The sequence below is a fragment of the Vulpes lagopus genome, chromosome 5 (genome assembly GCF_018345385.1).
Source record: "Vulpes lagopus strain Blue_001 chromosome 5, ASM1834538v1, whole genome shotgun sequence".
Lineage (NCBI taxonomy): Eukaryota > Metazoa > Chordata > Mammalia > Carnivora > Canidae > Vulpes > Vulpes lagopus.
The window spans coordinates 89,860,865-89,885,238 of record NC_054828.1 but is presented as its reverse complement, the minus strand read 5'-3'; the positions used below and the strand labels follow the sequence as shown (position 1 = coordinate 89,885,238).

At 38.9% G+C, this 24,374-nt stretch overlaps 1 protein-coding gene across 3 annotated transcripts in view; it reads right to left on the bottom strand.

The window, feature by feature from the left end:
* CTNNA2 (catenin alpha 2) overlaps positions 1-24,374 on the bottom strand; it is a 1,087,920-nt gene that overhangs the window by 635,020 nt on the left and 428,526 nt on the right. The gene's annotated exons all lie outside the window — the stretch shown is intronic.

The following is a 24,374-nucleotide window of genomic DNA, read 5'->3' as shown; positions in this document are numbered from 1 at the left end:
GATGTGCCAACTCTAAATCTGTTACGGGGAATTCTGTAGCAAGTCTTTGTAATAGGACAAATGTAATCTTCAATATAGCCAAAGTGAAAAATCAAGAGCTTGGAGTAATGACGTTTTCTCATAAGATGAGGACCTGCTTTAGAACACTCGAATACAGACAGTTCCCATCTTAAAAAGAACCATGACCCAAAATTTTCTGTACAATTTGAGTTATTTTCTCTCAGAAACATGGTATAAATGAGGATTTAGTTCCCAGGCTAGCCCTTCAAAAGCTTATGTAAAGCAAAAGAAAAATAAAATGGAAAAAAATAGAAAGCTACGGCTTTGCGGTACTAGTAATTAAGCAAATCAAAAGCAATTAAAATTATGTAATCATTTAAAAGTTTCTCTTAAAAACAGGGAGTTTAAGTCTAAAAGAGTCAGAAGAATCATTTTGGGAATCTCATCAGTTACAGCTCCCACCTCCCTCTTTGTTCATCAGATCTTAGACTCACCAGTGTCTTTGCTATTCTTTACAGACTGAGCTTGTTCTTCCCTCTGAGCCTTACTGATTGCTGTTCCATCAGTTAGGAACACATTTCCAAGAGATTTTTCAATTCCTAAATCCTCATTATCAAGGCTTCTTGGGCCTTCCCCATGAGTATGGATAAGAGACCCTTCCTACCCAGTCATCACCATCCTGGGTCAAGTTCTTCATAGGTTTTATGAAGAATTATATTATTTACTTTTCACTCGATTTCCTTATTTACTGCCTGTCTCCTCCATTAATATAAATTGCATGCCAGTAAGAATTTGTTTTTTTTAAACCCAGTGTTGTTGTTGTTTCTACTGAATGGTCCCTGAAGAGGTTTTTGTATAGATGCTTTCCACAGTTTCTTCATTTAATGATTTTTATGATTTCTTTATTTTCTCTAATATAATTTCTAATATTCTCTTACTCTTTAATTCCAAAACCAACAGTCATCCATTATTTTATAGACAGACGTAGATTAAGAACAATTCTCAATATTTATTGATCAATACTAACTTGGTTCCTTATAAATGTAATAATTACAGCCAAGAGGCAGAGGAAAGCAGGTTTAAAGAAAGAAAGTTTTTGTATGGGGCGCCTGGGTGGCTCAGTTGTTTAAGTGTCCAACTCTTGATTTTGGCTTAGGTCATGATCTTAAGGTCATAGGATTGGGCCTCTCCTGAGGCTCTGCACTCAGCAGGGAGTCTGCTTGTCCCTTTCTCTCTGCTCCTCTCCCTTGCTCCAGATCTCTCCCTCTCTCAAATAAATAAAGAGAATCTTAAAAAAAAAAAAAAAAGGCTATGCAAGTATCAATGAAAAAAGAGTATAATTTGATTCAACTAACTGGTGTCAATGAAAGCCATAAAAATGGGGTTGCTCAGGGTGGGATAAGAAGGTGGTAGCAAAATCCCCCAGAGTAGAGAATGACAGACCAAAACTTACAGGTTTCTGGCATTGAAGCTCTGCCTGAATTTACTCATACCATGTCCTAACCATGGCTGGCATTCTGCTCTCCTATGGATAAGGCCTAAATGGGTCAGTGAAGAAGAAAAGAAGCCGTTTCTCTATCTATCTCTCTGTCTATTAGAATTATGTACATGGTGTAACAGTCAGAATGTAAGCAGGTGATAGATCGAACCTAAAAAAAGTAGCTGTGGACATTTTATTTGAGCTCCTCTCACTCTAAAGCATATACCTGAAAATGAAGCCCCCTGAAGTTTGGTTTTCTGACCGCTTTTTTTTTTCTCTGTTTACTTAGTTTTGTATCATTTATACTCATGCTTTACCCTGCAAAATAAGTGCAACTCAAGCTCTTTCAAAGAAACCAGGACATAAACGAATGCATCATTTTGACAGTGGAAAATGACAAAACATCTTTCAGAATCTCTCCATACTTGGCTGATAAATGAGGCACAGCAACTACAAATTCTAATACCAAGTAGACTAGTGAAAACAAGTGAGCTCATTCAGAATATAGTGAGGAAGATGGTACAGAGTGTTTGACGGTTAGAAAAGGGAAAAGATTGATTCCCTGTTGATTTGTAAAAAAGGAGCAAAATGGAAAGTGAGTTAGAGTGCAACTTAAAGCTCTCGTTGCTTCTTTACCAAAGCACCACTATAAAATGAGGATTATGTAGGCTTTCATTCTAAATTTCTGCTTATTTTTTTCCAAAATGGTGTGAAAAATCTAAATCTGCCGAAATTAGCAAAACATACATATGATGCATATAAAACATACTTAGACTACCCCTCTGCTCTTAACATTATATTTTACCTAAAAAAAATCTTTAAAATAACTTTTAGGGACATCTGCATAATTATGTTTATACATATAAATGCAAATATTATAAACAAGTTTTAAAAGTTTAATTATCAAACTGAAAAAATAATCAGGAATCTCAGTAATAACCCTTATAATTTCAGAGAGAATGAATCACTGGAAGTCTAATTTGTACTATTAGAGGGTTTGGCTAAAAATATTTAGATCCACAAGGCAGACATTGTTGGTTCCAGTCAGTATCATACTCTCCCTCTTCTTTTCTGGGCATTAAAAAAATAAAACAGACAAGGCCACATGACCAGTTCTGGTCTCTGAGATAGGAGCAAAAACAATGCTGATGGCCTTTCAGCACCAAGGCAGTGCAAAATTCCTGTGTGGTTTTCAAGCCCTCTTTTCCTGCAAGAGGAATGTGGAGACCTAAGTTGGAGATGACAGAGTCACAATATTGAATCAGCCTGGTAAACAGCTACCCAGAGGGTCTCCAGGATCTACAGAAAGCTTTAATAATCCATTCATATTTTGGCTGTTTGTGATCACAACACAAATCTCCTAGCCTTTCCAACTGCTATGCACATTCATCGTTTGTTAATTTTCTCAGACAAGACGGGGTACTTGGGTGGCTCAGTGGCTGAGCATCTGCCTTCAGCTCAGGTGGTGATCCCAGGGTCCTGGGGATTGAGTCCTGCATCAGGCTCCCCATAGGGAGCCTGCTTCTCCCCTGCCTATGTCTCTGCCTCTCTCTCTGTGTCTCTCATGAATAAACAAATAAAATCTTTAAAAAAAAACTTTTCTCAGACAAGAGACCCACCTTTGAAGGATATCTGGAGTTCTAAAAGTTGCAGATAAAACATTTGAGTAAACTGAATAAAAGGTCATATTTATGACTTTATCATATTTGAGATGCTTACATCCTGCTTTCTGATAGATTTTTAGTTTGTATAATGAATGAATCTTAGGATTTTATCTGACTCTATGAAAAACAGTTCATTGCCTTTTTCTGTAATATGATTCTTTATTGAGCTGAACGGCCATAAACAGGTAGTTTACTTAGTCATAGAGCAACATACTTCTGAGGTCTAAAAGATCAAAAAGGCAGGAAGACAAAAAAGGAAGTACAAATCTAAGAAAAGACAGGTTATTTCCATTTTAGAAACTGGAAGATGTACATTAAGTTTGAATAAGGCATAAGTCCTAGCCACTCAGATATGGAGAAGAGCTCAGAGGTCATCACATATAACATCTCTAGCTGCAGATGAGTACAGAGGCTCAGGTTAAGTTACATGACTTTTTCCATTTCCAAATTAAGTTCCTACTGAGCATGGGGTGGGGTGGTGGTTGCTTTTATACTATTGGGCAGCATCTGATTGAACTCCCTACTTGGCATCAGTTGCTAGTAACTGATATTTATATATGTGGTCTAGAACTTGGAAGGGTGCAGGCCCTGGCTTTACCTTAGCTTTCTTTAAATATCTATTTTTATTTAAAAATATTTGTTTTTAAATAAAAAAACCCTTTCCTGGGTTTTCTCAATGCCTTTATGTCTTGCCGTATTTAGTTTCATTATAAACCACTTCCAATGCTTCCTGTAACAAAGTAGTTATAAATAAATAAATAAAATTAAATAATTTCAAAGACTCCTTCCAATTACAAGACTCTGTTTTTCTAGGGAATAAGGGAGCTAGAGCTCAGGTATTAAGTTTGACTATAACTAATTTGCTCTAGTATAAGAGTTGCTGCAAATCAAGCAACCAATCAGAAGCGTCCAGTCCATAGTAGGACACCATGATGATGGTCTAAAATCTTATATCTCATATATCCATTTCATCAAAGTTTTGTATATTTGTTTTTGATACACTGCTTTCATCCAGGACATATCCTTTAGGGATGTCTTGCAGGATAACCTGCAAGAAGAATCTAAAAGATAGACTCCTGGGCTCAAACTGATGAGCTCTGCCACTTAACAAAATTCTTGACCTTGAACAAATTATTTAACTTCTTTGAGTCTCAGTTTCTTCATGTATCAAATGAGCATACTATGAGTATTCCTACTTGGGGAATATTAAATGAGATAACAGCCAAACTATTTAGCATGGTGACTGGTATTGCTCAAAAAATGTTAGCTTTTATTAGTAGTAGAAGATTATTAGGCACCATGAAAAAAAATAATGAATGGAACCAAAATTACTAGTACTTTTCTATAGAAAAAAAATGGAGAAGCATTTCTCTCACTGTTCAACAGTCACTGCTGGGTCTTTCAGCACTTGTGATCAACTAGACAGGCAAGACCTAGAAGTAAATGCCCAGATTCAAAACTAACTCTTGTCTTACATAACATTTTGTTTAAGTGTTACTAGACTGATATCAAATTTCCTGTTGCTGCTGGGCTAAAAGATAAAGGCATTTAGAGAGGCTCTAGATGCTTGAGCTTCAGAATTACTGGTGGGTTGGAGGGGTAGTGTCCCCTGATTATACATATCACTATATAGGATCCACTATCAGAGAACAATTTAGTCCCCCTAACACTTGTCAGATGCAAACTTCTGACTGTCAGAGATGGAAATAGGTTGACATGAGTGATGGGAAATAAGTACCCTACAAAGGAACTGGGAAAAGTCACAGACGTCCAAGTAAGTGATACTGTGATAAATACCTGTGGAAGGGCTCCTTATTCCAACCTCAAGAAATCTATGCAGTATAAATACATGTCCAAAATGTATAGTGTGGCTATCTTACATCATCATTAAGAAATGAATGCAATTAATTTCCTGCAATAAAACCAATCCTTTTCCAGGAGGAAAAAAAAATGAGTCCTAATGGTATAAACCTTAGCATAAACAAACTTTAATGACAACCTGTTCAAATGGAACAAGGAGGGATGCCTGGATCGCTCAGCAGTTTATAGTCTGCCTCTGGCTCAGGGCATGATCCTGGGTCCTGGGATTGAGTCCCACATAGGGCTCCCTGCAAGGAGCCTGCTTCTCACTCTATGTCTCTGCCTCTCTCTGTGTGTCTCTCATGAATAAATAAATAAAATCTTAAAAAAAAAAAAAAGAACAAGGAATCAAAGGGAACTTTGCATTAGTCAGTTTGGGGCTTGAATCACCCTCTGCTGGCTCACATTATTATTTCAGCTGGGGACTCCCTGCATGAACTCTTTCTCTTCCAGGAACTTATCCTTATCCAAGGCTGAATATTCAACAGGTACTCTGTCAAGACCTGAGGATGAAGAAGTACAGGATGGGGAAGGACAGAATTCCCTCTGGTCAGGTCATTTTTTTACATCACAGGGTAGCAAAACTTATTGAGTCTAAAAGTGCAGAAAATTAAAAAGAAAAAACAAAAGACATTTAAAAAATACATGTAATTTTAATATCTTCAAAAGAGAGTCATATTTTAGGTTTCCAATAGAGGAAAACTTACATTTTCCCCCGAAAGGTACTAATATGTTTGTATTATTAGTAATGCACATAGTTAAAAAAAAAACTTTTTGACATTAGAACAAAACTATTTTCTCTAAGGATAGACTGGCTCCAAATCCAAGTTTCTAATAAATATGGTAATGTTAAAAATAGAGAAGTCTAGACAGTACTATTAACATTTGGGCTGAACAATCTTTGTGGGGCTGCCCTATTCATTGAAAGATGTTTAGCAGCATCCCTGGTATCTACCCACTAGATGCTTGGATATTCCTCTCCTCCCCTAGTTCTGAAAACAAACAATCCTTCCAAAGTTTGCCAAATGCACCTTAGGGTGCAAAGTCATCCCTATGACTGGATGCTAAGTCCATCTATCATACCAAAGAAAAGTAAGAAGTGGAGTATATGTGTGTGAATCCATGCACATCATTCATGTATTTATAGGTCAAATAAATTAGGGAGAAGCTATCTCCAATTATTTAATAAGAGGCTTCTAGTAATAAAATTCTGTGAAATACTGCTTTAAATTCATCTAGAGCATTTAAGTGCCAACTACTCTGCTGTGTGCATTAGAAATCCAAAACCAAGGGACAGACAGAAAAATTGGCAACTCTATAGTAGATGAGCACAAGATTCAGTGTATGATTATGAGAACAAGTCACATATTTAAGAAACAGTCAGTCATAGTGCAAGAGAGGAAGGTATGATATACCAAATGCACCGCAGGACTATAAGGCTCTCCCCATTTCCCTTCAAGAGGGCAAGCATGTGTTTTCTCTGCACTACCCTTGCTTTCTACAAGGGTGGGATGAAGGGACCAAACACTCTACACCTATGAGAGATATCATCCCCACAGCAAAAGAACAGCTGGCTCTTTTGCACTGTACCTCACCTTTTGGAATAATTTACTAAACCTCCAAACTTTACTATCTATGAACAGGGGATGACATACTTCACAGGGTCAATGCGAGGTTAAAATGTACACCATGCTGAAATTGCCTGATACAAAAGCACTTAATGAATGCTTATAAAATCTCAACTGTATGGAAAAAATAACCAAAAAAATAAAGTGTCGGTCCACTAAAAGCAATTCTTGGACTTTCATAGATGAAAACTCCTGAAGGAGGCACTTGGTGCTACCATAGACAGAAAGTGCAAGTTCTCCTGAGTAGAAGACAAAAGCTATTCACATCTCAACAATGAGGAAGGCGATCTGTGACACCAAGTTTTGTGCATATGACTGTGATTGAACTCTAAGGTACAGATGTCTGTGGTTTAATTGCTATTCATTCATCATCCATCTCCTGTTCAATTGGCCTGGATTTCTTCTTGTAACTTAGGAGCGACAAGCAAATAGCTTCTTTATATCAGAGATGGGTGTCATTTATGTAAGAATTATCACAGAAACATGCTCACAATTGAAAAAGGCTTACAAAGTTTTCCCCTCATGCATCTGATCAGTGAACAATGATATAATGACTCAGAATGATTCTAATTATGAAGAAAAGTTGAAGACAAGACTCCAGAAGAATGATAATGGGTGCAAAGTCATCCCTACTTGTTGAAGTCAGGGTCTAACTCAAACTCACTTCATTACCTGATTTATTTACTTCTTATTTATGTATTTCTCTATGTCATGAAGGGTGTTATAAGAATAGAAAATAAGACATCTCCTAAAACCTTTCTCATTTACTCTGCTCCAAGCTCAGTAGCCTTATTGCCATTCCTGAACACATTGGGCCTTGGGCCTTTGTACTTGCTATTCTCTCTGCCTGGCCTAATGTATCAGCCTTCTTCCAGATAGCCACATGAAAGTTTACCCCAGTGATGACTTTTGGAGCTAACCTCAAATCTTAACCTCAGTCCTGATGCCTATATACTTATTTTGACTACCCAAACCCCTCCTATCCAGCCCCTTCCCTGGTTTAGTTTCTTTTCCTTCACATTTTTACTATATAACATTGTGTATGTTTGCTCCTTATGTTTTTCACCTGTCTTCCACGTTAAAATAGAAGCTCCCCAATGAGTGTCATTTTGTTCAGCTTTTGCCTGAAAGAGTGTCTGACACATGGTATGCTTTCATTTAAAGCCTCCTCAAAACTGTTGTTAAGGGTCTGACTCTTGATTTCAGCTCAGGTCATGATCTCAGGGTTCTGAGACTTTCAGCATTTAAGATGAGATCGAGTCCTGTATTGGACTCTATGGTGTGCATGGAGCCTGCTTAAAATTTTCTGTCTCCCACTCCCTCTGTCCCATGCCACTCATTCTCTCTCTCCCTCTCAAAAGAAGATATACAACTATGTGAATATACGTGTACACACATGTGTATATGAGTCTAATAACATCAACCAGAAAAAATCATAATGCCCTCCAATTTCAAACTGTTATTTGGCTATGAATTATACAGAGGTACACCTCTGTTGAAGGTTTAAGATCAAGAATTTTATTTAAGACCAGTCAGGTTGAGATTCAGTTAGAGACAAGAAGTTATTCTGGTAGCAGGATTAGAGATGCTAAAGTCCACCATTACAGTTCAAGTTCTGTATCTGAAGTCACAAAGCACATGGTGCTTGAAACAAGAATGCATTGATCCTTCTCTCTAATCTCTGAGAATTCCCTATAAATCTATTTTCTTCTTCAGGGCCATCAGCATTTCTTGATCATCTTCCTGCAAGCACTAGGTTCTATTTTTAGCTCCTGTTCTCATATTTTATCTACATAGTAGGTTTACATCATTTCCCCACTTTACAGATTGTCAAACTGAGGCTAAAATAAAACCAGGTTAAATAAATTTCCAAAGGTGATACAGCTTTATCTTTTCTATTGATTTTCATCTGGCTAAAATCTTTTGTTGGGCAAGCTCAGATGTATTTTTTCCCAATAAATCTCTTCTGCCATGTTGTCACTGTCTAGCCTCAAGCAGCTTACTTCCTCTATGTAGCCATTCATTTTGCTCCTCTACAGGGAAGTGATATTAACACCCATAGCTAGTAAATATTCAAAACATAGTAGTTCTTAATATCCTCTGACCTCTCTGCTAACTCTCAACATTTCCTCAAGGTCACCTTCACTTCAGGAGACACCTGCAAATTCCAGAAGACATGTCTGCTCTGCTTTTCAAGTGCAATCTGAAGAGAATGCAGGCAACAACCACTGATTTCAATCAGAATAGGAAAAAAATAGAGGAAGAGAGATTAAAATATCTGAATTTGAAAGAAAATGCCAAAAAACATCAGAAGGACAGTAATCTTTTTAGCATTACATCGAAAGGAAAACAGAGAATTTATTTCAGGACAATTTTAGGGGAAAAAAGATTTTTTTTTCTCTCTGTTGAATGAAGCTGCCACGTGGCCCTCTCATTCCCCCTCTCTCAATGGAAATTTGAAATGGGAAAGTTTCCCAAATAATTTTAGATCAATCATGAGTTCATATGGTTTTGACATCATAACTCTTGTCATGTTACCATGCCAACAGGCAGTGAGGAGCTAAAAGCTTTCCAAAGATATGGAAATTATGGGCTTAGATGTGATTCGGTTCTCCATGGGGTGAACACTAACAATATCACCAACTATAAATAACGAGGATTGCCATGACACCCTCTCACCCACTCCCCTTGGTTTCTTCAATAAGCACTGAAAATATGTGATCTATTTTAGAAACAAAACCTAAAGATCCATTCTCTAAATGAATGCCCTGCATGTAATAAAAAGTTACATGACTCTTTATTGTTGCTCTTGGAACAAACCCTCACGTTAATCTAGGCACCCCGCATCTCTTACTCCACACATAAACTAATCCCAGCATAGTCCATTCCTACTCCTTCATGTGCTCCTAGAGTCAAGGGTAGGTGCCGGCTTGGGTACTGTCTCCCTAAATTGTGAAAATCAGGCAAGCTCAAGTGCCCAAAATAAAGGGGCACTTGTCCCAGAAATTACAATGGAGGGTACTTTGGTCACTGTCGCTTTTAAAAATACCCACAGAATGAACGTGCCCAATTGTCTGATGTGTTTATACTCATCACTCTTGCTTGTCAGTTTAATTGCTTTTGTTTTGTTTTGGTTTCTGGTTGAACTTCTGAACTATCAGATACTACTATAGAGCAGAAGCAAAAGCTGTATCTTCTCTGTCTCGATTACAGTGGTGAATAGGTATTAATAAAATGTGTATTTCATGGATTCTCTGATGATAGCACAAAACAAAAAATATTTTGTTATTTTTGTATCATAGACTATTAACTTTGAATCATGGGTATGAAACATGCCTACTAGTATCCATGCCCTTCCGTGGGCTCCTCACTTGAATCTGGACTGCCTGTGACCTGTTTTAACCACACAATGCTTTGCAAGTAGGCCAGTCTGGAGCTTAAGCCTTTAGACATGGCATCTTCTGCCTTTGTGTTGAGAAAAGCCCAACCTAGCCCTGAAGAGAGGCCACATGGAGGACCGCTGAGGTCTCCAACCAACATCCCCAGCTAAGAATTAAGCCAGTAGCAAGTAACCAATGTGCTAGCCATGAAAGTGAGACCACAGTGGAATTACCTCGGGGCCTGGTAGAGCTGCTCCAGCTGTGATAAATGAGCTGTCTCTGCCAAGCCCTGTCCGAACTATGGAATTGTGAACAAAGACACAAAATGTTGGTTGTTTCAAAGCACAAGGTTTTGGAAAAGGTTGTTCCACAGCACTATGAGATCATAAATGCCACCTATTTAATAAGGAAGAAGTATAAGATAGCCTTCAGGCAGGCAAACTTGAATTCAAATCCCTCTAACTACCCATTAGTGTGATTCAGGACAGTATAATAAAGTGCCATTTTCATATCTGAAAATGAGAGAAAACAATAACGTCAAATTCATTGAGGTTGACAGGAGAGAAAGGGGTCATCCATGTAAAGTACTTTACATAGCACCACCTTCCTTAGGATAAGCATTCCACTAATACTAGCTATTATTAATGTTCTTTTTCTAGGCATTGTGGAGATCAAGATTCACTCTTGAGAAAAAGCCCATTTAATCAACATACATGTAATACAATTAATATATGGAAATATGATAATGTTAATTATGATACTATTTTATGTGTGTTTTGGGGGAGGGAGAGGAGGTAAGATGAATGAAAAGTGTATTTTGGAGCAGAAGGTTAAGGGGAGGAGATACTTGACTATGCTGACTATGCCTGCACATTTGCTTTTGAATTTACAGAACACACTGGATAGAGGAGTAAAAGTCATGTCTGTCATCTTTATTCGTCAGTCTTAAACCAACAGATAATAATAGATCAAGGAACTCAAAATGGTACTGCCCAAACTCCCTGGCATTGTATATCTTGCCAAACAGAAGAAAGCCAGTGTTTCCAGCCCCAATATCCATTAGACTACAGAAGTCATTTGTGTATATGTCCTTGCTACAATGATAGGATCCAGGAATAAGGCCAACAAGTTCCAGAAATGCATTAATCTTAGAAAGAAATAGTGTCGTTAAATCACCACACCCCCTCGAGTCTTCCCCGGCTCTGGGTAGAGATTTCTGCCACACTCCCAGGTCTCCCCCCTCCATGTGTGACTTTCAATTTTTTTCGATGTTTACACCTAGATATCACATTTAGCTTTCATCAAAGGATGAAAGGATGTCAAATTGCTTTCCTCACAGTAATTTACTGGAGCCCTCAATCCTCTGGTATGGCCTGCCACCTATTATTATTGTATCTATTACCTGACAGACTAGAATTCCTAGGGAAACCCTCCCAGTTGCAAATGTAAGGTGGTGAGGTACTTAACTTAGATGCTGTGAATCCAACAATTACTACTTGGAAACAAGTTTTCCTTTCCTCCACCTGGGGCAACACATGCAGCCCAGTAGATGGTAGCAATGCCCACCCACCCCTGTCCATTCCAGAGTATAGCAGAGGGGATGAAGGGGCTGAGTTTATTGACTAAATCATAATAAGTACCCTAGAAGCCCAGGAATATTTGGACTCTTGTTCCAGAAGAAAGACAGGCACTTGAATACAATAACCGTAGTAGAATATCTTCCCCAAGGCATTTTTGAAAAGACAGAGGTATCAAGCAGCCTCTTACCAGTAGAATGGAAAAGGACCCAGGATTTAGAAGGACACTGACAAGCTGGTGAAGCCTGTGGGTTGTCTGAATGGGCTGTCCTCTTGCTTTTCTTCACTGCCTTTCTCCCGCATCCTGCAGTCAACCTTTCCCACATGAATTCTCTTATTTCTAGGCTGCTCTTCTCAGAAGCTGTTCATTCCCCACACCCCAAGAAAGGACTTAGGTCATGAGGGCCTAACCTCTCGCTGCTCCTAGGAATATGCACCTCTCTCCTCTGCTAGAGAAACCCAAACCTTTCAAAATCTCCACTGAAGTAATAGAATATCCATCACTTTCACAGGTGGTGGGACTATGCTTTCATCTCTTTCAAATCATACCATCTAGTAAGTTATTTCTACCATGACACTAATTCTTGCTTATGCCAGATAAATGTACTCATTTGTCAATAAAACCACATTTTTGGCATGCTGTATAATCTTAGAAACCACAAAGCCAGACAATATCTTGCACTGAATTTTAAAATGTGAAAAGCTATTCCATTTTAGTTGATTGTACACAAAGATGAATATTGTACCTTCAAAATCACTGGCCAAGAGTGAAAGGAAAAGCAACCAGAGGGAGGCAGAGCAGGAAAGAGAGCATAGACAGGTGGCTCCCGGAAAGCTCCGAGTCCTTGTATCACACAGGGCTGAGGCTCTTAGCTAGAGTATCAACAAGAATATCCTTATCTGCCCCTGGGTGGACTCCTTAAGCTTCCAACTCCAGGTAATTTACTTAAGGTCTTCTCTCAATTTATTTGGAAGAATTTCTGTTAGCATAAGAACTGATAAAAAAGAATGAAAGAAACCTGCCATTTATTTTTCACCTCCTTGTTTTGGTAGTTTATTTCAAAAGAAGTGGATAGAAGGACAGTCCTCTCTTTAGCCACTTTTTCATGCAAAGTTCTTAGTGAATTAGTTTAATCATGGAAAAAAATGCATATAATTTGATGCCCTTGAATTTTTTTTAAAGATTATTTGAGAGAGAGCACGTGCAAGTGAGCACATGCAGGGGGAGGGCTTGGGGAGAGAGAGAGAGAGAGAGAGAGAGAGAGAGAGCAGACTCCCTGATGAGTGAGAAGCCTAATACCAGGCTCCAAAGAGGGCTGATCCCAGGATCCTGGTCCCAGATCATGACCTCATCAGAAGTCAGATGCCTAAGGGACTGAGCCACCTCAGCAACCCAACTGTCCTTGAACTTCAAAAGATTCACCTTAAGAGCATGGGGCTCATAAAACATGCATGAGGGGTTGGCTTAGTTTGCCATCCTCCAAAATACTGAGCTCCCATCATGGCCAACTGCCTAATAAATATACGTCCTTCCTGTTCACATCAGCATTTTGCCTTTTTGTTAATATAGTGGCCTAAACTGAATTTAGCATTTATTAGTCATGTATAAGGAAAGCTACTATAATGAAGTCATTAGGCTTGGTCCCTGAAGTCAACAGTCTGAACTCCACAAGCGGTTCTGTCACTTAATAGATAGTGTGACCATGGGCAGACTACTTAACCTCCTGGGGCCTACTTCATCATCAGTAAAATAAGGATAATCACAGTACCTGTCTCCGAGGACTATTAAGAATATAAATTTGATTATGCTCAACCCTTTCTCTAACACATCAAAAGCACCTAAAATGTTAGTTATTATTATTATTACATAAAACACTGACAAATGTAAAATCAGAAGAGTATTCTTTTTCAGGAAGAGTTCTTATCTTAAAAGGCTTCTTAAAAAAAAAAAAGAAAAAAAGCATGGTCACTTTCTGCTATTTAATAAGGAAATTGTTTCAGGAAGACAAAGGCAGAAAATGATTTTCCTTAGAAGTAAGGAAGAATCAGATCAGGGGCATTAAGATATATGGCTCTTAGTAACTTACTGACCAGTCACCAGACATGTCCCCCAGGAAGGATTCAGTACCAGAGTGTCACTGCACCTGCCATCCTTAGCCAAGGAAGAGGAAAGTGGGCCTTTGGCAGGAATAAATTCCTTGAAAAGGACTAACTGAAACAGAAGTGTGGACCTCAAATATTTTTGAGGGAAAAGACAGTGCAGTGCAAATAAATCCCAGGCAGGGAAGAAACATCCAGATCTACTCAGACTGTGTATCAATATTGCAAGAAGGGGAAATCTGCAGGATTTAGAGTAAGGGAGTGAGAAATGGCTACTTTGGGCAACCCAGGCAGCAACGAGGCTTAGTGATAAATGCAGGTCCCAATTGCCTTGCGAAGGCTAACTGGAAGCAAAGCTGCCAGGATCTCTGTGTCACGGGAAGGATCTAGACAAGTGAGAAGCACCCAGGATCTGGGAGGATAGGGAATATGAGACCTAGGGAGAATTCAACCAGACATGCAGAACTGATTCCATAGGCTCCAAGCCCAATGTAGAGGGTCTTTGGAAAGCTGCTGTTCAACTAGGTCAAATAAAGCTGACAGGTCCAAAGGCTTCAGAGCTTAACACTCTGGGTTAGAGCAGGGAGTTGTTTGTTTTTCCAGAATCCTGGCCACAGGCAAGGCGGGGGAATGGAATGTGCTGTGTGGCTGGGCTGTCAGTGGTCCCAAGAAGAGATGGGGCATGTAGAAGGTCACTAATGCAATCTAGAAGAGGACTGGGACAAGGAAAGGATTCAAAGTCTAGAAAAGAGTGAATGTGCCATGTAAACACCGGAATTTCAAGTCCCTAATAGGGCAAATACAAACATGTGATAGGACTGAAGGTAAAGACAGTAAATCAGCAGATAAAATGGGATCTTTGACATATAGATTCTTCTTTGAATAGAACGTTATTTTGTATTATTTTCATTTAAAACTATTTTATTCATTTTCTTTGTTTTTTTCCCCTCAACGTATAGCACTATTTCAGTGTGTATGGTATTATGGTCTGCTTCCTGGGGAATCCCTCAATAAACAAATTCCCTGTTCTCATGGATCATGTGTTTTATCAGCAATGTCACTCTGTCCACCTATGTTCTGCGACAGAAACTGACCAGTTTGTGGAACAGAAGCTCCAGCTGTCTCTGGTTGGGCACATGATATGAATAAACTCTGTTTTGGCTTTTTTTTTAAAGATTTTATTTATTTATTCATGAGAGACACACACAGAGAGAGGCAGAGAAATAGGCAGGGGGAGAAGCAGGCTCTGTGCAAGGAGCCCGATGAGGGACTCGATCCCAGGACCCTGGGATCACGCCCTGAGCCAAAGGCAGATGCTCAACCACTGAGCCACCAAGGTATCTCTTTTTTTTTTTTTTTTAATTAAGGTAAAATTCACATAACATAAACTTCATAATTTTAAAACGGACAATTCAGTAGCTTTCAGTGTCCTCTTTGTTGCACAACTGATATAAGAAAGCTGAAGGGACTCCATTTTAGGACGGCTTTGTGTCTGCTGTTTTTCTGTTATGCCTCAGTTACTCATGATCCCTATTTGCCTCTGAATAGCCAAGGGGGAACCAAGAAAGTTAACTGTTCTCTGAATTTTGTCCTAAACCCCACACACCTAGTAATATCTAAGAAAAGCCAGATCCCAAATGTGTTCCAGGATATCTTCAAACAAAGGCTTCAAACATTGGCTGACACTGGCATCAATACCTTTACTACCTTCAGTAATTTGTGAAGTAACATCTACTGTTCACCTGATATTCACCTCTGATTGGACCTTACCCTGGAGTCCTGGACTGACCCTAGACCTCTTTCCAATATAAACTCCTTAACCCCAAGTGATGAAGATATTCCTCATTTCCTTTCTGAGTCTTCCCTCTAGAGATGCCATTCTGCTATTTTGTCACTCACACTATTCAATAAACTCTGATCTCACTTTCCCCAGCTCAATCTGGATTTGCCTCCTACATGAAGCCAATGACTCTCTTGGTTGGTCCTGCAGGACATCCTGTGTCCTTGGACCCAGCCTACTTGCACCACAACTGCCACGTCTAGCTGGTTCCAAAACATTGTCATCACTCCAAAAGAAAATGCCATACCCACTGAGAGGATGCTCCCTTTTGTCCCCTGTCTCCAGCACCTGGTAATCATCACCCAGCATTTTATGATTTTACCTACTCTATATATTTCATATCAACAGAATCATAGAATATATTGTCTTTTATGCCTGACTTCTTTCCGTTAGTATGTTTTCAGGCTTCACGTACATTGTACCATATACCTACTTTTCGTTTCTTTTCAATGGCTAAATAATATTTTAATGCAAAGATATACCACAATTTATCTATCCATTCATCTGTTGATAGGTTTTGTGTTTTTTCCACCTTTTAGCTATTGCAAATAGTGCTTCTACAAACACATGTGTACATGTATTTGAGTGCCTGTTTTCAATTCTTTTAGGCATATACTGGTGAGTGAAACCGCTGGGTCACACAGTAATTCTATGTTTAACGTTTGAGGTAACTCTGTCGTTTTAAATCACTGATATTTTTTGTCATTGTAGGATAAACCACCTTTATCTTGATTGATCCATCATGGTAATGCCCTGGAATTCTTTCTGTAGGATTCTGATAGAAAAATGACACACTTGTATGTGCATCTGTTAAAGGTCATAGCTGCTGTTTAGAGAACTGAGCACCAAGAGGCAAGAGAGTAATCAGAAAGATGGAAAAGAAGCTCTTGTAGCAGTTCCAGTTTAGAAAGTGACACTAGTGAACATGATCAGATTTGTTGGAAAATGTCGAGGAAGAGTCTAAAGGACCTACAGATGGACTGGATACAAGGTGTGAGGCAAAGGGAGACAAACATAAACTCATAGGTTTGGCGTCTAAGAAACGGGGTGGTTGTTAGTGCAGGCACTGCGATGTGAATGACCAGAGCATGGGAAAAGGCCTGACTAAACAGTGATGAGGTTTCTGATGCCTATCAGACCCCCTGCTAGAGATATCAAAGAGGCAGTTATACGCACTCACATTTACACACACACTTGAGCTCAGAGGTGAAATGAGGGCTGGATTTATAAGCCCAAGAGTCATCAGTAGACATGAAGCATTTAAAGCCTTGGGGATAAATAGATAGGGCTTGCTAAGGAAGGGGTATATAGAAAGAAGACCCTGGGCCCTTCAAAATTCAGTAAGTCAGAAGAAGCTTCAAGGAAGTGATTGTCAAGAACGTCTAGAATCATAGGGAAACAAAACAAAACAAACTACACAGAAGGCATGATGTCTCATGATGGAAGGAGGAGGGAAGGGAGGAAGTTTTAATAAAGGCTTAGTAGTCACCTGGCTTGCAAGCTGCTAAAAGCCAAGAAGCTATGACAAAGATCTGGGGCAAGGTAGAGTTCATAGATTCTGTGAAAAGAGCAATTGCCATGGAGTTGCAAGGACTAAAATAGTTTGGCTTTCTTTCTCCCTTTCCTTCCTTCGTTCTTTCTTTCCATGAACACAGGTATGTTATTTTTCTAGGGGCTGTTAGGGTTAATGATGTAGGTGGAAAGATTCCAATTACACTATGGATGTAAGGTAAGGAGAACATAACTACCAAGTCCTAGCAAAATAAATTAAATACCCAGTCTAGAAAAGGAAATAAAATACATGCCCTTTTGAACATGGCCTTAAACCTTAATACACGATCTGAAAATAATTCACTACAGAAAAACCAATGGGCTACTAATGTCTCTTTTGGATATGAAAAATAATAAATGGCAATATGCCTAGAATTCCTTGGGGAAGAAAAAAGTATATACTCATATCTTTCCATTACCCATCACCACTAATTCTTTTATTTCTAGTGGTTTCAAGACACCAGGATCTTCATTATTAAAACTTATAAGTCAGTTTCAATAGACAGCATGTATTAGGAATATCCACCATAAATTACTTTCCCAAAAGTGTAAAGCTATCACTTAAGACTACAGTAAGGTTCAATGTGTCAAATCCGTATTTTATAGTCCAGATAAAATATTGATTTGAAATTGTGGAAAACATTTTAGATTTTTAATCATGGGAAATTCTTACCCACATATTCCATGTAATATTCCCAAGGGATTTCTGATTATTTTGAAATTTTGTAGTTTAGCATATGTCAAGGCATGCTAAGTATCACGCAGCCTGGCAGAAAAAGGTTGCATTTCACATCTAGTGTCATTCAGCTTGAGCTCTCTTTTAGCCGGTGCCTTCCCACAATACGTTACAGGGAGTGCTTGTCACTTACATGCCATAAAATCCTGAACAGGCAGGCAAATGAAAATGACTCCTCAAAGAGTGACTTGAACAGGGAAAAAAAAAAAAAAAAAAAGAAAATCTTAGCATTAACAATGCTTCAAAATGCCATTCAAGCTGAGGGATTTGATTCTGTCAATTTCTAAAAAAGTCATACTTAAATGGAGTTTTATTTACAGTCAAGTATCCTCTGCCACTTAGTGTGGCTTGAAGGTCAAAGGCTGCTATCCTACCAACAGATAGGATGAGTTAGACCATGTCATTCATTTTAGATTAGAGAGACTGGGAAAAAGAGCTCTTCGGGTCATTATACAGGTCTCATACACAGAGGGCTCACCTTTCCCAATAAGACTGGTTAGGTACAGTGAAGGGGAGCGGCAAGGCTGGTGGGGTGAGGGGGCTGATGGATGCCCCCAGTGTGAACAGGATGACCTTGCACCAAATCAGTCTTATAGCAACGATATTTATTACCATCTACATGTTTCCCTAGAAACTTGCAGTGTGTCTCATCGCCTCATCCAGAAAATTTCCTTAACATTCTCAAATTTATTCTTTGTAGAAAGTCATGGAATAAGTCACATCTCCTTTCATAAATCAGAACCCACAAGGATTTGGATTATTAGAGCAAAAGGAAGATTCTGATGACATTTTCAAAGAAAAACTTTGTAAAGAATGTTTTTTTTTTCCTCATGAGCTGTTAAAAGGGGGAAAGTTATATATTTCATTTAACATATTTTTTTTTCAAGCCTGAATGTGAACGTTGGCTCTGCTATTAGTACATTTAAGCAATAATGTAAAGACCATGGGTAAGTGCCTTCAATTCCATGACCTTAGTTGTCTCATCTGAAGAATGAGATAATAATGCCCATGCCCCAGGGTTTTTGTGTGAACTGGATGAAATAACTATGAAGATAAGATGCTGGCACATGGTGGAGAGTCTGGATATGTTCATTTCCTCTCCTTCTTCAGGAAGAACAACCTCATTTAAATGAGGAAAGAACAGAATATAAGGGAAAATCAGGTGTAGGATTTCTGAAATTAATCAACTGTCGCTGCAAATATGCTAGGCTATATTCTGCCTGCAGGGCGTTCAGTGTCTTGAATCTGATGGCCCCTAGAACACCTAGGATACTTTTCATTGGTTTGATGCTAAATTCTACTCCATTCAAAGGCTCTTCCCACCTTCCTGGAATCACCAGCAATAACAAAGGTTTAAATAGGCAGAGCTCTAGACAGACACAGAAATAGAAACATGGCTAGACATCAGTCAGTAATATTAGTGCTACTTGCTTGCTGATCAAATTTCCAACTGTCCTCTTGGCAGGGGTTTGCTGTGCTTTGTTATATCATTTAGGTCATTTCTATGGGCTGAGGTAAGATTCATTTAGCACTGACTCAATCACAAGAGAAATGGACATTTTGTGGCAAGGTAATTAGCTACTCCACTTTTTCCGTTGGGATAATGTGTTTAGGCTGACAATTGTGGTATGTATCGTGGGGGCCACATCACAGCCATGGCTATTTCTTCTAGCTGTACAGATAGCACTGCCAAATGGCCATTAAAATGACCTTTTTTTCCCCCAAAGATTTTATTTTATTTATTTATTTTTAAGATTTTATTTATTTATTTGAGAGAGAGAAAGAGTAAGTGAGCATGAGTGGGGCATGGCGGGGGAGGGGTGCAGAGGGCGAGGGAGAAGCAGATTTCCTGCTGAGCAGGAAGCTGATGCAGGCTCAAACCAGGACACTGAGATCATGACCTGAGGCAAAGGCAGATGCTTAACCAACTGAGCCATCCAGAGGCCCCTAAACTGACCTTCTAAGGTTAAGAATGACAAAAAGACAGCTGAGTTGCTAGTAGCAAGACAGCCATGAGTTACTGACAGAGGCTATTTAAAACTCTATGCTGGGGTACATTCTTTGGTTTGACAAAGAAAGCTGTAATCAATGTGTGATCTCTGGCAGGGGTGCTTTAATGAGAGGGAAAAGTCCAAATGCATCACATTTGTCTTGGGATCCTTTGGCCCAAGAGTGGTCACCTTCAAGAGGTCCTTGGATTAGCCCTCCACCCTAGCCTAATGCAAGAATTTTCACAGCTGATCTGCTGTATGTGGACCCATCCCCACTTAACTTGCAAAAGAATGGTGGTCATACAATATAACGAACACATCTATTCTTTAGGAGAAATGTGGGGCAATGGGACATCTTACTTCCAAAATTAAATTGGACTCTGTCAAATATTCATTTAGAACACAAGCTTTTAGACACTAAGTGACACAGAAAACCTGTACATTGATTCACTGCAAGAGCAAGTACCCCTCTACAATGGGCCCCTGGGTGCACCAGCACAATCTGCATCACATCTATCAGACCACAAGAAAGTCCCAGTAAATAGAACTTCATCAGTCTTGACCATAATCCTCACCAGCACAGCTGGTTTTCACCTATGGTGGGCATTAATAAGGCAGTTAATAAGCAATATGAAGTACCTAAAGCAAAACAGAAAAACAACTGAGTCTCTGGTTATTGACCAGGTAATGCAGCTTGGTGTTTGAAAAACAGGAAAAAATAAATGACAAAAATGCAGACAGTTTGAATCTAATTTCCAAACAATTAATAAAAAATCAAGAAAGAAAAAAGATAGATGCAGCTATGGAAGAAAGTTCCTGATCTAGAATCTGGCTTTGCTCTTAGGCCTCAATGGCTTCAGAATTGACATTTTTGACAGAAACAGACCAAGAGCTAATTACTGTTTCTGGCCATTCTAATCTCCCCAGGGAAAGCACCCACAGGTACCCTGCAATCACAGCTGCTGAGGGATGCCTGTGTGGCTCAGTGGTTTAGTGCCCGCATTTGACCCAGGGCATGATCCTGGAGTCCCAGGATCGAGTCCCACATTGGGCTCCCTGCAAGGGGCCTGCTTCCCCGCTCTGCCTCTGCCTCTCTCTCTGTGTGTCTCTAATGAATAAATAAATAAAATATTTTTTAAAAAAAAGTCACAGCTGCTGAGACTCCAGGTCATTATCTGGACTAATTAAAAAACTTTCTAGCTAGCCAGGGTCTTCCTATTCTGATGCCTTCTGTGTGGATCCAAAAGAATGGAAATGGGGAAGCTTTAAGGTAGACCTTGCCTACCTATTCCCTGACTTGCATATTGTTCTCAAGCTCTTACTACTGAAATTAAGATCTTACTTTGCCTGGGTGGGTCATGGGGATCCTGATGATCTTCCATTGCACTTGACTGGTAATGGGGGAGCCATGCCTCAGGCCTTGAGTAACACAGTGCTGGGGGTTAAAAAGAGCAGGACTGGGCTGGGGACAGATCAAGGTAACATGAACTGATGCTAAGGGTTTGTACAGGTCAGTGCCCAGCAGAGTAGAAATTCAGAAAATTCCAATCTGGCACAGAATAGCACAGAGTACTATGGTGAGCCTATAGCTTTCCACCTTTTTAAAAAAAAAAAAAAAAAAAAAGTTGGAATTTTAAAGATAATAGAAAGATAATAGATTGAGAAATTCACAAAGAGAAATTTGTATTTTCCTATTTTCTTTACTTTGTATTTGAAATCTTTCACCCACAACTTCATTCATACAAGGAAAAATCTAAGTTCTATTTAAAACGCATGGTGTTGATTTTCCATTTCTAGAGATCCTCTCTTTGAGGCCACCGTGGTCATGTAAAGGTCATGGCATCACCCAGTGATTACTGAATTGGGAGCTCCTGCAAATATATGCTTGTCCTTTAGTGCACAGCAGGCTGTGATTCACCCTTCCGGGCCAACAGAACGACTTATACTGCTCAGAGTTCAAAGCCAAGTTCTTGCTTATCGCTCCAGTCAGACAATTTCATTTCTATCAGTTGGTGGTTGTACTTCAGATTTTATGGATCCAATGGGTCTAGTGAAATTTTATTACCCTGCAATACAACAAGAAGAAAAAAGCTCTGGGGGGAAAAATCAATATAATGTTTAAGGTCTTTGTTACCTTTATAACCTCCAGTGTTCTTTTACATATAAACTAATAAATCAACCTTTTAACGGAAGATGCATTCTTCAGTGCTTGCTCAATACTAGGTGCTAAGTCCGATCATAAAAACTATCAAGAAGTAGCTAATGGTTTTGCTACCTGGACAAGCACAGTTAAAGCAGAATCAATAGCAGGAAAAGAATATTATTTGCAGGTGTATTCTCCTACTTAACACATGGTAATCAGTTGTTACCAAAGAAAGGTAACAACTCTTAAAACATTAGAGGATTTTCATAAGCTAGACTGAGTTTGCCTGAATTTGCAAATGCATATAATGTAGATTAAACAGTTCAAACATCAAATTCCTTAGTATTGGCCATGTCTCAGCTACATGAGAGGTACTGATTGTAACTTTACAGTTGAGTCAGCAGAACAGCCAGACAATCTTTCCCCCAACTTTCAAGGGAATGGCTTTTTCTGATGTCAGGATCTTGGAAATATGACTTGAGTAGATTTTCTCTAATGGATTTTAAGCAGCAGCTATGAAGATGTTAAGTATTAGAATAAAACTAAAATTAAGTTCTACTCATTTCAATATTTCAATGATGAATATATCTTTTCTCATAAACCTCTCTGGCCTGGAACACTCTAAGGATTGGTAATCTAAACTCAGAACCTTTTCAACATGAATTAGCATCAGGTAGCCAGTCTGAATATTCTGCATTAAATTAAATTAAATGAGAAACAAGTTTGGGAAAGCAGTTCACCTATTTATTATGAACATAACTTTATAGTTCACTATATAACAAAGTAAGTACCATTCAGTGGTTCACACAAATTGATATGGATCCCATTTCAACCAACTGCCTAGAAGAAATTCATACAAAGCTTTCTCTGAAAGAAGAAAATATGGTCCAGCAAAAAGAGCAAATCTCAATGTTCCTAAGCCTGTGTTAATGGCTTAGAAGTGGTCACAAGACTCTTACTGTCCAAAATGAAGAAGCAAAGTTAAGGGTTATCCTTACCATACTATTAACAAGGTAGCTAGTTGTTAATTTGATGGCCACTAATAAATGGAGTTGTTTCTCCAAGCTCCCAAAGGAGTGTAGGAGTCCTGCATTTTTGTTCAGAGGTGAAGCATAAAAAGTGGCTTAAGACAAATATACTTCAGTCACTGAAATAGAAGATATAAAAGAATAATAAAATAATGATAATGTTTCTTTTTCCTCTCTATGTGGATTATCGAGGTCTATAGAATGGTTGTAATGATGAGACTGAGATTTTGATTTTAAAATATTCTCACTGTGTTCCAAAGTTGTCTTTAGCCTATTTTGTTATCAATTTTTGATAGAATTAGTAGAATGGTAGATGGGGAGGGAGGTATGTGTGCCAATTTTCTCTAAGTATGTTTCTGATTTTTTTTTTAAAGTTACTGAACAAATCTGGCCTGATAGTCTACTGGATAAAATAGACAAAGAGTATCTAGATGATGATATAGCTGGGTAGGGTCACAAATGGTGCTCATTAATACATAACTGTTAATTGGGAGAAAACTACCAAATGTCAAATCTCTGAACTTTTACCAGAATCCTGACATGGTCAATGGTTACGGGGCCGAACAAATTCATGAGCGAATGAATCTCATGCCCATAGGTAACACACTAGCTCATGGAAACATGAATGAAGATATTCTCAACAACTTGAAATGATGAGACAAAACCCATAAAAAGAAAGGGGGAACCATCAATATTCCACCCAAAGTGTGCTCATTTTCTATGTTAACAAATTACCACAAGCTAAGCAGCTTAAGACAATCTAACTTACCATCTTACAGTCCACAGGTCAAAAGTTTAACAATGGTCTTAATGGACTAAAATCAAGGTGTCAGCAGACCATCATTCCTTTCTGGAGGCTCTAGGGGATAATTTATTTCTGGAGGCCTCCCACATCTTTTGGCTCATGGCCCTCCTCTTCTATCTTCAAAGCCAGCAATAGCAGACGAACACTCCTATCACATCACTCTGACCCCCTCTTCTGCCTCCTTCATCCACTTTTGTGGATCACTATGATTAAATGGAGCCCATCCAGACACCGTCTCTATCTCCATGCCCTTAACTGAAACCCATCTGTGAAGTCTTTTGTAACAAGTAAGGTGACACATTCACAGGTTCCAGGGGTCAGCATGTAGACATCTTTAGGGAGAGTCATTATTCATCCTACCAACGCAAGTTTCAAAAGCAAGAAAAAAGTTGTGGAGAAAAGATGGGTAGAAAGAGAAAAGGAGAAATGGTTTGTAGATAACAAACAAGTTAACTACTATGTGGTGAGACGATATCTGGAATATTAAGTTCTGAACATTACAGTGGAAAAGGAACAATTTTGGATCAGATTGTGCTCAAAAGAGTGACCAGAATGGAGGGGACATTTATCACCAAGGAAGATGAATAACAT